Source organism: Benincasa hispida, unplaced genomic scaffold, assembly GCF_009727055.1.
Source record: "Benincasa hispida cultivar B227 unplaced genomic scaffold, ASM972705v1 Contig508, whole genome shotgun sequence".
Classification (NCBI taxonomy): Eukaryota; Viridiplantae; Streptophyta; class Magnoliopsida; order Cucurbitales; family Cucurbitaceae; genus Benincasa; species Benincasa hispida.
The window spans coordinates 265237-281585 of record NW_024064889.1 but is presented as its reverse complement, the minus strand read 5'-3'; positions in this window follow the sequence as shown (position 1 = coordinate 281585).

Genomic DNA, 16349 nt, shown 5'->3' with positions numbered 1-16349 from the left:
CCTTGCCTTTGTCCTTCTTTCCTAACTGGGGGCAGTTTTTTTTGTAATGACCAACTTCTTCGTAGTTGTAGCACACATTTAACCCTCCATAGCAGTGCCCAAAGTGATACCTCTAACAATTTGAACACCACGGCCTTTGGGTGTTGGCTATAGATTCCTTAGGCTTGTATACTTCTTCTAAAGTAAGCTCTTTTGTTGTTTTCTGCTTCTCAGAGTTGGTCTTAACTTATCATTTTATCTACAACCCCTAAGGAGTATTTATGGCTCTTTTCTTGCCACCCCACGGATTTCGTTGTTGCTAGCGATCTTAGGCTAGCTTCCACACGTAATGCTGTCTCCACTAATTTTGGAAATTCTTGCCTATCAATGCTGGCAGTTATGTATGTTCGTATCTCACCCCGTAGCCCTTCCTCAAATATTCTACACCTTTCAGTTTCATCAAGTATTATACTGGCGGCGTATTTTCTAAGTTTAGTATATTTTTGTTTATACTCGGCTATTGATAGTGAGCCTTGTATGAGTTTAAGAAATTTATTTCGCTTTGCCTCACGAGACATTTGAGGATTGAATTGTTCATGGAAGGCCTTTCCAAATTCCTCCCAGGTAACTTTCTCCCTTCCCTTTCTTCTATCTTCAAATACGCGCCACCAATCCTCAACTCTTTTTTGGAGTAGGAAAGTGGCTAATGCTATCTTTCTATCTTCAGGGCATCGCATTACCCTGAAACATTTCTCTATCATCACGAACCAAGCTTCCGTATCTGTTGGGTTCGTTGTTCCTTTAAAGGTTGAGGCTTCTAATTCCTTCAATCGTTCAATACTAAATCATTTCTCGGGGTCTATGGACATCCCTCATAAGTTCTCGGCCAAGTATCGAGCGAAATTTCCCATCATTTGCTCATCATCTCCTGTTTCTGCCTGCGGATGACTTGACCTGCCCTGATCCTCTCCCGTTGTTTTTGAGGTAGCATCTTGAGTCCCCACCGGTTTCTTGCGCGGTCTGCCACGAGGCATGATTCCTATAATAAACCACACATTTAGACATATTATAGTATCACTATGCCTTTCTATAGTTTACCCTTTCCCAAAACCTAGCTCTGATACCAAGTTGTCACACCTTGCCCCAAGCCCGCAATCCTGAGCCCGAGGAGAGACATGATATTTACTAATATTACTTTTATTACTTACTAGTTTCCCTTTATAACCTTATTTAATACAGCAATGGAAAAGAAAATCTTACATGCTTTATTAGAAAGCTAGTTTACAAACTCAAGTTGCATTTATATGAGTGACACTACCCCAACTACTAATCTCATCTAGTATTATTTCTAAACTTGTGGCAGACCTTGACTAACTCCACAGCCTGAACTCTTCTGCTACCTGCGAGAGAAACACAGAAACAAACCATGAGCTTTAAAAGCTCAGTGAGTGGTATGAAAAATACAAGTCTTTTACAGATCACAAGTATTATCACGAGGTTACAATGCAAACCTCCACCATACCATGAAGCTTTTCATAAACCTACCTACACACAAGATAGATAGTTAACATTCATATAAAAAAAATCAACCTATGTACACATAGTTCTCCTTTTCATGGGCTCAGAAGCTAGGCCTGTCGGCCCTCTGACAATCCCATTCAAGGTTCTTCCGTCCCACAGGCTCCGGAACTAGACCCCTTGGTCCCCTGACCATCCTGTAAGGATTTATTCTAGGCTCAGGCACTAGGTCCACAGACCCCTTGACCATCCCAACATCATCAGCATATCAATTTAAAATATGCTTAAAAGAATAACAAAAGAAACCACTCATAGTGACTCGCTGAGATCCTTTTTCCCAGTTCACTCGGTTTCCCTTATTCTTTCACTGGGCCCTATTTCAGATTTAATCTCAGGCTAGATTACTCACTCTTTCGGGCCTTATCTCAAGAAAAATCCTTCTTCAAAAATATGTGAAAATGTCTTAACTAATTTACCTTAAAGTTTTGCCTTGAAATTCCTTGGCGAAAGTTCTAAGTTTCAAGTTTATTCCCTCTGGCCCAACCGTTTTCTCACTGGTGAGCATCTCTCAGTTTTCCTTGAATTTGACAGCTTTAGAATTAGAATTTTATTAAGACAGCCCTCACACTGAAACTACATTCAATTTAGAAACTTTTGGTTGAAAAATCATATTATTTGCACGAGTAGTTTGGAAAAACTTCTTGCTTGAAGTTAGCCTAAGCGTTTGTCCGTACACCCAGCCTTCTTTGGCACCTCTGCCCGATCAACGTCTCTCTTCCCTCTACGAATATCTCTTGTTTTCTCCTTTCTTTGTGGTTTACGTACTTAAATGATTTAGAGGTTGAAGTGAGGCGTTCTGCCCCTTTTATAGGCGTCTAACCCTTCTTCTTTACCCGACATCTTCTCCATTGATCATATCTAGGTGTTTTCCTTATCTTCTGCCAACGCCCAATACCTTCCACCTTCTCTTTGATGTGTCTTTTCCCCACACTATCAACAAAATCTTACATCATCGCAAACCAACGTGTCTTTTCCTTCCTTTAGCCAACACATAGCCCTCACAATTGCATGCCTTCTCGTGCATCCACCTTATTTACTTAAGGTTTAAGATTCCTCCCCAACTAGCCATATGTCTGGATGATGTCCTTGAATGCATCCATCCCATCCCATATGCGTTCATCCAACTTCATATGCGTTCTTCCAACCTTACCTGGTGCATCCCATTGACGCAACTTTGTCGCATATACAAGATGCTCGCAAGGCTCTTCCTTAGCTTCATGCCCTCTACTGCATGGCTTACTTCTGCCCTTTTCACTCAGTGCATACTATTTGCTCGAGCCTTACCCTATGTGTCCACATGCCTCGGATGTCCTCGGCACATAACACATCACCAACGCATAACATCCTTTGGGTTGACTTGGTTCTCAACTCAACACCTCATGGTATAGCTCACCATCTCCTAGGCTATTACTAACGCATCCCTATGACAAACGCAACCAACCTCATAAACTTTATTACCACAAGCCTTACCAACGCAAGGACAATTCACCATGTGTCCATCATAGCTTGTTTCATCGCCTAGCTCATCCTTTAGCAAGGCTGCCGTAAAGCACCATCCCATTGTGTTGCCGCATACTGTCGTCTAGCATCACCGCATACCCTCACATAGCATCGCTGCATCAATCGTGTAACATCGCCACATACCATTTTCTAGCATCACCGAATACCCTCGCGTAGCATCGCCATATCCATCGTGTAACATCGCCGCATCCATCGTGTAGTATCGCCACATACACAATCTGATGGAACACGAGACATATGCAGCGGAATAAGGATCTAATTACACTCTAATTTCTTTTAATTTAAAGGCAAAAAATATGAAATTGAGGGAAAAAATAGTAAATTAAAAAAATTACCTTTGAAGCTCCCGAAAACCATTTTTCCTTGCTGAATCTCAACCCTAATTTTTCCAGACCACCACTAGACCTGATCTACTATCCTCTGGACTTAAAACCTGGTTGTGGAACTCGATGGACGAAGAAACTGAGAGAGATAAAGAGATGGAAAAGAAGATAGAAATTTGGGTTAGGTTTGGGTTTGTATTTTCAGCCTAATCTTAGAAAACTATTTTGGCAAAAATGGCAAAAGAATTAAATCCAAATTCAAAGCTCATATTTATAGAAAAGAACCATGCAAAAATTGCATGAAATCAATTCATAAAAACCCAACACCTAGAATCCACTATCTAAGTGGGCTTAATGTCTCCACTATAAGCCAACACCTAACCCACTATTTTGTTAGTGGAATTATCAAACAAAAGTTTGTGATTTCCAACTAACTTTAGTCAAAGGGCAAAATAGTCATTTTGTCACAGTCAAACTTTGACCTAAAAGTCAACATTTTGACTTTTTATGATTTTTTTCGTATTGACTAATTTTGACCTCCCGAGCATGATTTCGCATTCATTTTCTCGAAATTCAAATCATATTTGAATATAAGATCGGTCAAAGTTTGACTTTTCAAAGTCAAAAGTCAACTCTTGGACTTTTTACATCTTTGACCATTTCCATTATTTTCGAGCTTCCGAATATGAACGTATTCATATTCTTGATATTTAAATGACATTTAAATATTAAAGCTGTATCTCTAAACTGAAAATCCAACCACTATATCACATATACTTGTTGATTTCTCTCTCTTCACCTAATTCGAATTTTTCTATCATACTGTTCTAATTTTATTCCATATGAGCTAGTAGGGGAACCTAATAGACCTATAGATCATGGGCTCCAACGATCCGAGATTAGCTGGCTAAACTTTTTAGACGAAGCTAATCAACATTCATTAACTCACGAGTCATTCCACTATAGTCTCGTAGTTGCAGTCTCCTCACTAAAGATATATTTGTGTCCATATGATATAACCATTATTAGTATGTTAATCCTTCACAGGTTGTTCATAATCTCGGCTGGGTCATAAAAACCATTTTGCCCCCGAGACTACATCTTGTTTCTTAAGTTCCACTAATCCTCTAATGAACAATTGGTTTAAGGTCCAACCTATAAACCGAACCCCTCTCGGGTCAAAGAGAGGGTGGGGCCCTTTGTTCAAGACCTAGATTCAGTACTAAAGGAAACAACCTATCTACCATCCCTATATGGGTAAGAGTGAATTCCATCTTGCACTCTATGTTCCCAACTATCCACTTGATCTTACCCCTGAAATGGGAGGCTTATTGGGCCAGCGATAATGAGCTGCCCTCACCTATGCAGATCTAAGGATAATTTCGAGTGAACAAGTGTTCATAGGTAGCTTAGGATTAAGATTAGGTTACCTAGGTCATCAAGTAACAAAATAGTCAGTTTTTTACATAAAACGTAAAAAGTGACTATTTCATGGTTCAGTCTTATTCAAACTCATTGCATAGGATGCCCCCCATTCACATATCTCTATATGAACGATTTAGGATCACATCGTTTGTACTAACTATAAAGTGGACCACATCCATAGTGTCCCCAGAACAACGCGCCAAACCTTATTCATATACTATAGACCATTTTGGCCATATATTTGAACTTGATCAACATTTATGTCACTACATAAAGTTCAAACTACATTAAATAGCCTCAGGACCTTAGTTTATTGGATTCAAGATTACAATTTCGATAACAATTTTATTGAAAAATAAAACAGAATATGTTTATTAATTTACAAACTACGAGTTTTAGGACATAAAATCCAACACGATCAATGCATGCGCGTACCATCGCCACATACACAATCAATGCATGCGCGTACCATTGCCGCATACACGATCAATGCGTGCGCGTACCATCGCCGCATACACGATCACTGCATGCGCATACCATCGTCGCATACACGATCAATACATGCACGTACCATCGCCGCATACACGATCAATGCGTGCCCGTACCATCGTTGCATGTGTGCGCATCTCCAGCACTTTGCTCCAATGTCCGCACAATTTGAGGCTACTGCATACTCTACTACCTTCTCAAACATAGGTTGTCGCATGTTTGTCCCTGCATAGCCCTTCGTCTCGGCCATCCCATAACCTCGTTTAACGCCCAAATAACCTCTCAAATCGCCAACGCATGGCACAACACCAACACTTAGCATAAGGCCAACGCATTTGTCTAATTTTTCCTAGCCTCCAATGCATAGATTCATACTTAACCAAATTTTTACCAGTTAAAGCTTATTTCAAAGCTACTTAAGAAATCCTATTTAAACACTTAGAATTTTCCTACTCTTTAACTTAGGATCTAACTCAAACTTAGTTAATCCCTTTTATTTCCTGTTTAAAAGGGAAAATGGAACTTTGGGTTTCAAAAGTACCCAATCTCGCCCAACACTTATATACCATTTTGTCTATATACTAAAACTCTATCCACTTTTATGTCTCCACATAAAGTTAAAGTATTCATATAATAGCCATGGATTCGTTTATTTGATATTTATAATATAATGCAGTATTGATAACAGTTTATTGAATAAAATACTCAATAATAGTTTTATTGATAAATAGAATATGTTAACATTTATGAACTGCGAGTTTTAGAACATTTCCAACAATCTCTCACTTGGACTAATACTTTAGTTAGTTACAAATATATACAAATATATAATGTTTACATGTTGAGAAAATAAAGGCAATACAATAAACTAGGGCATTTGTATACCCTTAACATTCTCCCATTTTCCCTAGATTATGAAGCTCGTAGTTCTAGTCCGACTAAATAGCCCTCAAACACTTTAGCCGAGAGGCCCTTTGTAAACGGATCAGCAAGGTTATCTTCTGAGGCTATCTTCGTGACTATCATCTCTCCTCAATATACTATCTCCTTGATGAGATGTTACTTTCTTTCGATGTGTTTTCCACGTTTGGGACTTCTTGGTTCCTTAGAATTGGCAACTACATCGTTGTTGTTGCAATACAGGGTAATTGGCAGATGCATATTTGGAATCACTTCCAAATCCGATAGGAACTTGCGTAGCAACACTGCTTCTTTAGCTACTTTGCATGTAGCTACATATTCTGCTTCCATAGTGGAGTCAATTATACAACTCTGTTTGATGCTTCTCTACACTATAGCTTCTCCGTTGAGAGTGAAAAGTGATACTGAAGTAGATTTCCTAGAATCTACATCAGTCTGAAAATTAGAATCAGTATATCCTGTAAGGATCAAATTCTTAGGTCTCTACACAACCATATAGTCTCTCGTTCTCTGAAGATACTTGAGGATGTTTTTTACAGCTGTCCAATGACCGTGTCAGGGTTAGATTGGAACCTGTTGACGATTCCTACTACAAAGCATATGTCAGGACGTGTACATAACATAGTATATATCAGACTCCCAATTGCTAAAGCATATGGAATTCTTTTAATTTCCTCAACTTCTTAAGGCATCATAGGATACTGTAACTTTGATAAATGAATTCCATGTCTAAAAGGTAACATACCCTTTTTGGAATTTTGCATATTATACTTTGACAACATTTTTTCAATATAAGATGCTTGAGATAAGGCTAGTATTCAGTTCTTGCGATTACAAATTATTTGGATCCCGAGAATGTATTGTTCATCTCCAAAATTTTTCATTTGGAATTGTAATGCTAACCATCTCTTTACGTCAGCAAGGAAACTTATCTCATTCCCAATGAGCAAGATATCATAAACATAAAGGACCAGGAAAGCTACAGTTTTGTTGACTATTTCTTGTATACACAAGGTTCATTAACATTCTGTCCAAAGCAATAAGAATCGATCAAAGTGTCAAATCTTATACTCCAGGATCTAGAAGCTTCTTTTTGTTGGAATTGGTGTCCTAATTCTCTCAGAGTCTCATTATTTGTAATTATACACATTGTTTTATGAATAAAATAATTATTATTGCATTCTAACATTTATTCATATCCAATAAACAAAGCTCCATGGTTATCTTATGTAAACTTCAGCATGTATATGAGATATGCAAGTGGATCATGCCTTAAGTGATGACCTAAATAGGTCTTTAGTATAAAGATTAAAGTGGGATATCTGATCCTGGTGACACTATGGATACGACCCGTTTTGTAGAGGTTTGCAAGTGTTGTAAACTACTACAGATGGTAGATACTGACCATTCATGTGAAGACATGGGAGCGAGGGTGCCCTATACAAAGAGTTCATATAAAACCGGAATACGAGATGATTAGACTCTATATATAATGTCATTGATACTGGAGACTTAACATAAATGACCATAGGTGACACGACCTCAATCTTGTGTATTTTGGGAACTTCTGTCTTTGAGGGCGGGCCTTTGATTAGTATGGGTGAGAGTAGCCAGATTGCCAACTCAACATGCCTACCTTTTTGGGGGCTTGTCTGATCTGGGAGTTGGGAACTCAATTACACAAGATAGAATTCACTTCTTCCTTAAGTTAGGGGTAAGTAGATAGATTGTTCCCTTAAGGGCTGATTTCGAGGCTTGAACATAGTGACCACAGCTTCTCTTTGGAAGAGATGACTCAGTCATAGTAGGACTATGACTTATGTTCATTAGAGGATTCATTGATACTTAAGGAGTTAGATGTAACTACAGAGGCATAATGACTATTGGGCGAGCTGTACTTATGACCGGTTTGTGAAAGGTTGTCACACTGTTGATTGGTTAAGATGGACACATAATATATCTGTGGTAAGGAGACTTCAGCTGTTGATCTTTAGTGGAGTGCCTGACAGTTAACAGATGGTGGATCCCATGACTAAAGAGTTTAGTCAGTTATTCACGTACCATTGGAGCTTCGAGCTACAGGTCCATAAGATCCCTTTGGTAGCTTAATGGATTCAAGTTGAGGATCAGTTCTTGGTGTTGATTTGAAATATTCAAATTGACAATAGGTAATTCGATTATATAAGATATGATCAGTATGGTGTATGAGATACATCTAGTGGACGATTAATGTAAATGAGATTTACATTAAGTACCATCGAATAGAAAAGAAGTTATGGTTTATATGTTTCATGAGATGAAATATTAAAACTATAGGTTATAAGTATAGTACGATAAGTTGGTTATAATTTATATTTATAATAATATTAATTATTGGATAGTTATCTCTTTTTCTCTAACAACAAATTGAGTAGGAGGTTATTGGTGGTTTCATGGTAACCGTGAGATAAAAGGAAAATTGTTTTCCTAATTTTAGTAAGGTTGACAAAAGAAAAAAGAAAAGGTTGTTTTCAGATTTCCAATCTCGGAAAATACTCACGGATAGTTGTCAAGTAAATAAAATTTACTAAGCGACAACTTGGAGTTAGCTAAACAATTGGGGAGTGTTATTAGGCAATAGACACTCAACTAAGCGATAAGCTAAATGATCGTATAGCTTTTGCTAGACGATCGCATAGTTTTTGCTAGACGATCGCATAGCTTTTCCTAAACGATTGTGGTTTCTCCACTTTTCTGCCTGAAACCAAGTTCACATAGAGCCCACCCTCTGGATTCTCACACCGAGAATTCTAAGGTAACCTTCTTGGTGGTGTCATACTCAATTTCACACTGTCGAGGTTCAGTGAAGGCCATTTGTGGTGTTCAGGGTGTTCGTGTCCTTGGCGATCTCTTAGTTCGAGTGCACGGTGTTCGTGCAGGGTAGCGGTCGTTTTGGACGAGCATTCGTGTGTTGTTGTATTGCTGTGATCGAGCGTTCTTGATCAAGGAACTCAATGATGAATTTACAAAAGTGTGTTGATTCTTGTCCTTGATTTTTTGTATAGCATGCTGTAATTTATGTATTTTGCACAACCGTTTGTTTTCGTCTATTATTGTAATTGTAAAGTTCATATACGATTGAAATTTGGAAAGATCATTCTCCTGCTCATGGAAATTTTCGTGTTCAATTTCCTACAGTTTCAATTCATAAAAGGATCTTTTAAGTTTATAAACATTTTGTTCTTGACCCTATTCAATGAACCCTTTTGATTGAGACATGTAAATACTTTTATCAAGATAGTCATTCAAGAAGGCTGTCTTGACATCCATTTTCCATATTTCATAGTCATAATATGCGACAATGGATAAATGTATTCTTATTGATTTAATCATGGCAACAGGAGAGAAGGTTTCTTCATAGTCGACCCCCTATAAGTGTTATATAAAAGAAGTAGCAATGAATGGACAATGCATTAAGCATGACACTTAGGCCGTTTATAAGCATTATGAATGCTTTGCATGTATTAGCTTAGCATTGTGGTTGTTTCAGTTTATAAGTGTTATAAAGGAAATTAGACCTAAAATCAATAATTCAGAGTTGCATCCAGACTTAGGGTGAACTCAAGTTTTCTTAAAAGGGTTTTAAAATTGGATTGAGATAAACCTAAGTTCAAGTGGTTCTAAAGAGTTTAGTAACCTAGATTAATCTTTTCAAATTGGTTTAATAGGATTAAATTGGTTAGAATAAAAGATTAAATTTGTTGTAAACCTATCTATAAAGAACCTTTTGTCTAAGGCGGGTTCTGGCTAGGCTGGGGTTCTTAAGTTAATGGAAGCGTAACACCCCTACCTGGGAACCTACCTAGAAAAGTGAATTAGATAGATTTTCAACAAGCATGCGATGTTTTGGTCAAAAACTCCGTTAAAGAGTTTAATGGATGATGATCAAAAGTTGTTCAACTATCCAAGGTAAAAGTTACTCTTGGGAAAACCTAAAAGTCACTTAGTTAAAATCCTTAGTCGTGTTTTTTCAAAGTAAACTAAACCCTAGGTTATAAAATACTCAGTGGGAGAATGAGGCGTATCAGAGATGTCTATGATTCCACTCACGTTTCTCCCTGTATGTTCACACCATGAGATTCATGCTTGGCCTTGAGATGCCCGAGGATGCATCCCCCTTAGGATGGTGTTTGCATGAGTCAATATCAAGGTGGACGGAGAGAGTATTTAGAGTAAGTGGGTGAAGGGTGTGTGTGTCAACACGTCCTATGGTCTCTGTCATTGGTTCACACCGTGAGATCATTCTATACGCTCTCGTGTCGCCCTGTTAGCGGGCCCCTTAGGAAGGGTTTTGTGCAGTTGGTCAATATCAAGGTGAACTCCAGAAATGGATAGGGTCGCTTAAGGTTTTGCCCCAATCAAATTTTTTCCCTTAGGATTGGCCTTTTAGGACGAACCTCTAGGGCTTAAAATGGTGGGTCACACTTATGGGAGATTGTTAAGAAAGTTAATGAGCTCTTGGCCAAATCAATGATGGTTAGTTGTTATAGGAGCAAGAGTTGTTCTAGTATTAATGACTGGTTAAGAACTTCTCAGGTCAGAGGAGGGATAACTGACCTCCCTTAGGCAGCTTTTGTCCTAAACCTTTGAAGCATCATTGCGAAACTAGATGTCATATGGGCTTCATGTTAGTTTTGCTAAAATCTTATTAGATGTTGTTTTGTTTTACAATGGGTATTTGCTTAAAACCTAACATAGGTCAATGTACTTTTTTTTCAGCAACTCGTTAGTATTTCCGTTTAAAGATTTTAAAAATGACCGATTTATTACAGCGGAAAGAATCATGTGAAACGAATTTCGTGGAAAACGAACTCCATCCCACTACTCTCCAAAAGAGGAGACAAGATAGTAAATATGATTTATTGGTCTTGGAGACATGTCTGGTAGAGAATGATGATTCTGCCTGGATCCTTGATTCAGGTGCTAACAATCATGTCAATTCCTCTTACCAAGGATTTAATTGTGATTTGTAACTTAAGCATGTATGTGGAGACATACAAGTGGATCATGTCTTAAGTGATAACCAAAATGGTTTGTAGTATATGGATATAGGAGGGAAACCTTATCCTGGTGATGCTATAGATGCGGTCCACTTTGTAGAATAGTTACAAGTGTTGTGACTTGCTACAGATGGTCTGATCCTAATCATTCATGTGGGGACATGCGAGAGGGGACGTCCTATACAAAGAGTTTGTATAAGACTTGGCCACGAAGTGTTAATAACTTGTTATATAACGTCGTTCATGACAGAGACTTCATTTCACTAGGATGACCATAGGTAACATAACCTTAATCCTAAGTGAGTTGGGAACTCCAGTCTTTGAGAGCGGTCCTTTCATTTGCATGGGTGCGAGTGGTCAGATCGCCAGACTCAAACCTATCATTTTGAGGATTCATCTCATTTGGGAGCTAGGAACTCAGTTACACAAGATGGAATTCACTTCTTCCCTGAAGCAAGGGTAAGTAGATAGATTTCTCCCTTGAAGGCTGATCTCGGGGCTTCAACCATGTGGCGCTACACACCTTCTCATGGCCTGAGAGGTGTCCAAATATAGTAGGACTATGTTGTATTGTTCATTAGAGGGATCAGTGGTACTTAAGAAGTTAGATGTAACTACAGGGACAAAATGGTAAATTGGCCCAACTGTACTTACAAGCGTCTATGAAGGGTTATTGTACTTTGATTGGTTATATCAGATGGATACAGAAATATATTTATGGTAAGAAGAGTTCAGCAACCGGTCTTTAGTAGAACGCCTAGCAGTTAACAGATGGTGGATCTCGTGGCTAAAGAGTTTAGCATACCGTTGGAGCTTCGAGCCATAGGTCCATAAGGTCCCCTTGGTAGCTTAATGAAGTTGAGAATCAGTTTTTGAGTCAGTTTGAAATGTTCAAATTGACAAGAAGAAGTTCGATTATATATGATATGATTGAACTGGTTAATTATATATGATATTATTGACTTTATGTATGAGATACATTATTTGGATATAAATATGATTTATATCTAGTGGAGGAGAAAACATTATGGTATATATATGATATTAAATCATATGTTAATGAATATAATATGGTTATATTTACTATTTAATTTTGGACAATTATCGGATAGATGTGCCAACATTTTCTCTATAACCATGTGATAGTGGGAGGTTTCATTCAGTTTTCATAACTGAAGAATAAAATGAAAATCGTTTTCATTTTGTAATAGATAGGTCATTCACTCACGCATTGTGTATACAACCTATCGCATAGCATACCGAGAGACTACACGATAGCTTAAAGTTTCAACACGATTGTATACATGTGTGCCTCTTTCTAAACGACCGCACAGGAATTTCTAAACGATCATCTAGATTTTTCCTACACGATCACGCGTTTGAGTGATTACTAAACGATTGTCTATACAACCGCAACCTATTTACTAAAAAATCATGTACCTTCTTCTAAACGATCAAGCATTGTCTATACGATAGACCCGATATTCTCCCACTTGCTTGGTCATTGTATACGATATTCCTTTCCTCCTTCCCTCTGCCAAATCCAACAGAGTCCACACCTCCTGGATTCTCACACCGAGAATACTAAGGGTTCTAAATGGTAGTGTCATCCCCATTGTTGTGTCCGTGTGAAGGTCATTTGTGAGTAGACGCCCGAGTGATTTGGTGAATGATTTCTTGGACGTTCCAGCGAGAGCGAGAGGTGCAGTCCATCGTTCGAAAGCGAGATTTTGGTGAAGAAGAGTTCTTTAACTGGTTCATAATTCTTGTTCTCTTGTTGTTTAATTTCGAAAGCACGACGATAATTTGTTGTTTATTGCATAACTTATCTATTAGATTGTAAATGTGATCACAATGAGTTTGGAACGATCCGCTTCCAAAGGTACTCTTGTATAAGAGTTCTTTCACCACTAGGTCCGCCTACCAGCTCACTAACAGATTAGTCCTAGAGTAGCGTGATAAGTTGATTTGAAACGTTCAAATTAGAATTAAGAGAATTAGTAATTTTATGTGATATAATTACAGGTTTAATTTTGGAATTAAACGGAATTGGAGAATCGATTAATATTTAAATCATATTTGAATATTAATTTCATGAATAGGGATTCATAAAGGTGGAATTGGTGTTAAATTAATTTAATATTTGATATTTATTAAATTAATTAATTTTTTTATTTTATTTTATTTTCCTAGAAAATTAATTATTGAATTAATTTTGTAATATTAATAAATTTCCAATTTTATATTGAGGAATTATAAATTGAATTAATTTTTTATTTTGAAAATCAAAATTAAAAAGAAAATTCAAAGTAAATTTGAAACTGGGAAAAATCCCAAAAGTGAGATTTTTCCACTTTTAAATTGTAGTAGCTCACACATAATTCCATTTCTCTTCAGCTCAATTATTCAAGGATAAGGTATGATTCATGCAAAGTTGTTAATTGCATGAAAGTCATGCAATATAAAGCTGGAATTTTGAGTGTAAAGAGGTGAGAGCAATCGTTGTTGAAGCTGAGAATTTGTATTTGAAGAAGTATTCTCCTCTCCAATTCCCTTCGATTCAAGCTTATTTTGAGTCCCACAACTCAATTTAAGGCACCAAGAGAATAGTAGGGAAGATCTTGTGGTAGTTCAACTCCAAAGAAAAAGGAGATTGCAACAGAAGATCGTTAATCAAAGGTACGTATTGAAACTTTATTTTTAGTTTATGAGCATGCTTAGTTTGAAGTCAAAATTAATGAATTAGAATGCTTAATGATCCTGTTTTTCTTCCATTGCTTGTTTCCTAAATCCAACAATTTGTGTCAAAGCATCATTTAAGCATTCAATTTGGTTTAACTTTGGCTTGATGGGTGATTTTTCATAAGTTGTATGAAAAAAAATTAATTGATATGGTTTTTCTGAGTTTTGGCATTGTTTTCTCTTCAATTATGTTGTAATTCTTATAATTGACTCTTGTTTGATGAGCCTTAATGTGTGTTTAAATGTCTTTAATTCGTTTGGAGTCATTAGAGTTGCAATTAGGTTTTAACTGAAGAAAGAAGTGAAGAAGGTCGAGCAGCAAGAATTGGAGTTTCAGTCACTGCTCAATACTCGATGCTCGATGCTCCAAAACTCGGTGCATGATACCATACTTGATGGTACTCGATGCTCGTACTCGATGGTATTTTGTGAATTACTTGATGCATGATATCATACTCGATGGTATTTGATGCTCATACTTGATGGTATTTATTGAAATACTCGATATACGATGGTACTTGAGGGCATACTCAATGTTTGATGGTACTCGATGGTTTTTGCTTGGTTCAACACTGTTTTGAGAATTGGAGGTCCGGTTCGAGAGGTTCGGGTCTGGTTCAAGGAGGTTCGAGCAGTCCAAAAGTGTTTTGGAGCTAGTTTTTTGCTAATTTTTGTAATAATTAGACCTTTGCTTGCTTAAAAATGCCAAAACAAAAACCAAATTAGTTTGTGTTTAATTATTTATGCATGCGATGTATGTTATAATTAAATAAATCTTGTATGTGCATAAAGTATGTCATGTAGTTTTAAAATCCCATTATAGAAAGCATGTTACATACATTAAAAATATATTATAAAGTGTTATAATATATAGTATGCATATATAGGGTTTCAAATGTTTTAATATAAATGTTATATTAAATGTCGAATACCTTTGATGTATGTTATGGATATTTAGCATGTCTAAAATTTTGTAAGTTGTTATAAAACTGGGTTAGACATTTAAATCCATAACAAAGATAAGCTACATTCTCACATAGGTTAATCATCTGTTTTAAATAGTTAAAATAGGTTGACATCTTGTAAAATTTGATTACAAACTCAATCGGTATATAATCCTGTCTAAGGTTGGGGGTACTTAAGTTGATGGTCTACAGAACACCTCCTACCTGGGGATTATTGCCGAATAATTGAGCATTGTTAACCAATTTTATGAGCAATACGTGAGTGGTGTAAAGTTTTAAAACTAGTTTATCATCTAGACATCGTAGGTTAAATCCAAATAAAAACGTTATACTTAGATAAAAACCTAGACTTATGTTGTTTAATTAGCCGGAACAAACCTGAGTAAAGATATACCCAAACAAATATTAAGACACTTCAGTGGGAGTTTAATAGCATATATGATATGTTATTAGAACACTTCAATGGAAATTTAGAATGCTTCAATGAGAGATTAATAATGTATACGATATGTTATTTTTAGCTCTCGCGTCCCTAAGAGTTCACATCGAAATTCATGCTTCGCTTCGCGTCGATTATGAACCTTGACTACTCCATTCGGAAAGTGTTGGCATGAATCAAGATCTTGTGAATAGGGGAAGTTGTTCACACTAAAATCAAAAGTAATGTTTCGATTTTCATTCTCACGTCCTAAGATGTTCACATCGTGAGATCTGAGCAGTGCTCCGTGTCAATTATGAACCTCGACTGCTCCATTAGGAAAGTGTTTACATGGAGTCAATATCAAGATGAATGAAGGGAAGTTTTTCAATATAAAATCAAATATACAATATATTGATTTCAACTCTCACGTCCTTAGAAATTTCACATCGTGAGGTCCATATAATGCTTCGTGTCGATTATGAACCTTAACTGCTCCATTCAGAAAGTATTTGTATAGGTCAATATCAAGGTTAATGAGGGAAGTAGTTCATAATAAGTGAGTGAAGGATATATGTCAATATGTCCTACGGTCTCTTCTATTTGTTTGGACCGTGAGATTCCTATATTGCGCCTATTTGTCGTCTTTAAGTCGGCCTCGCTAATTGTTTAACGACGTGCTATCCCCTCGGAGGGTTGTAACATAGGATTCGGAATACCTCAAACTCTAGAAATGGATAGGATTTCCTAGGTTGTTTTCAACTTTGACTTTCCATTTTAGTAGCATCGTTGGGGCCGACCTCTAAGGTTTGAAAATGGAGGGTTACACTTACGGAATTACTAAAGTGTTAGTAAGTTTTGACAAAAAACAGTAGCTAAATGACTATCGGTATATGAGTTATTCTAGGGATAGTATTTAATCAAGAATGTCTTTCTATAGTATCGTTGC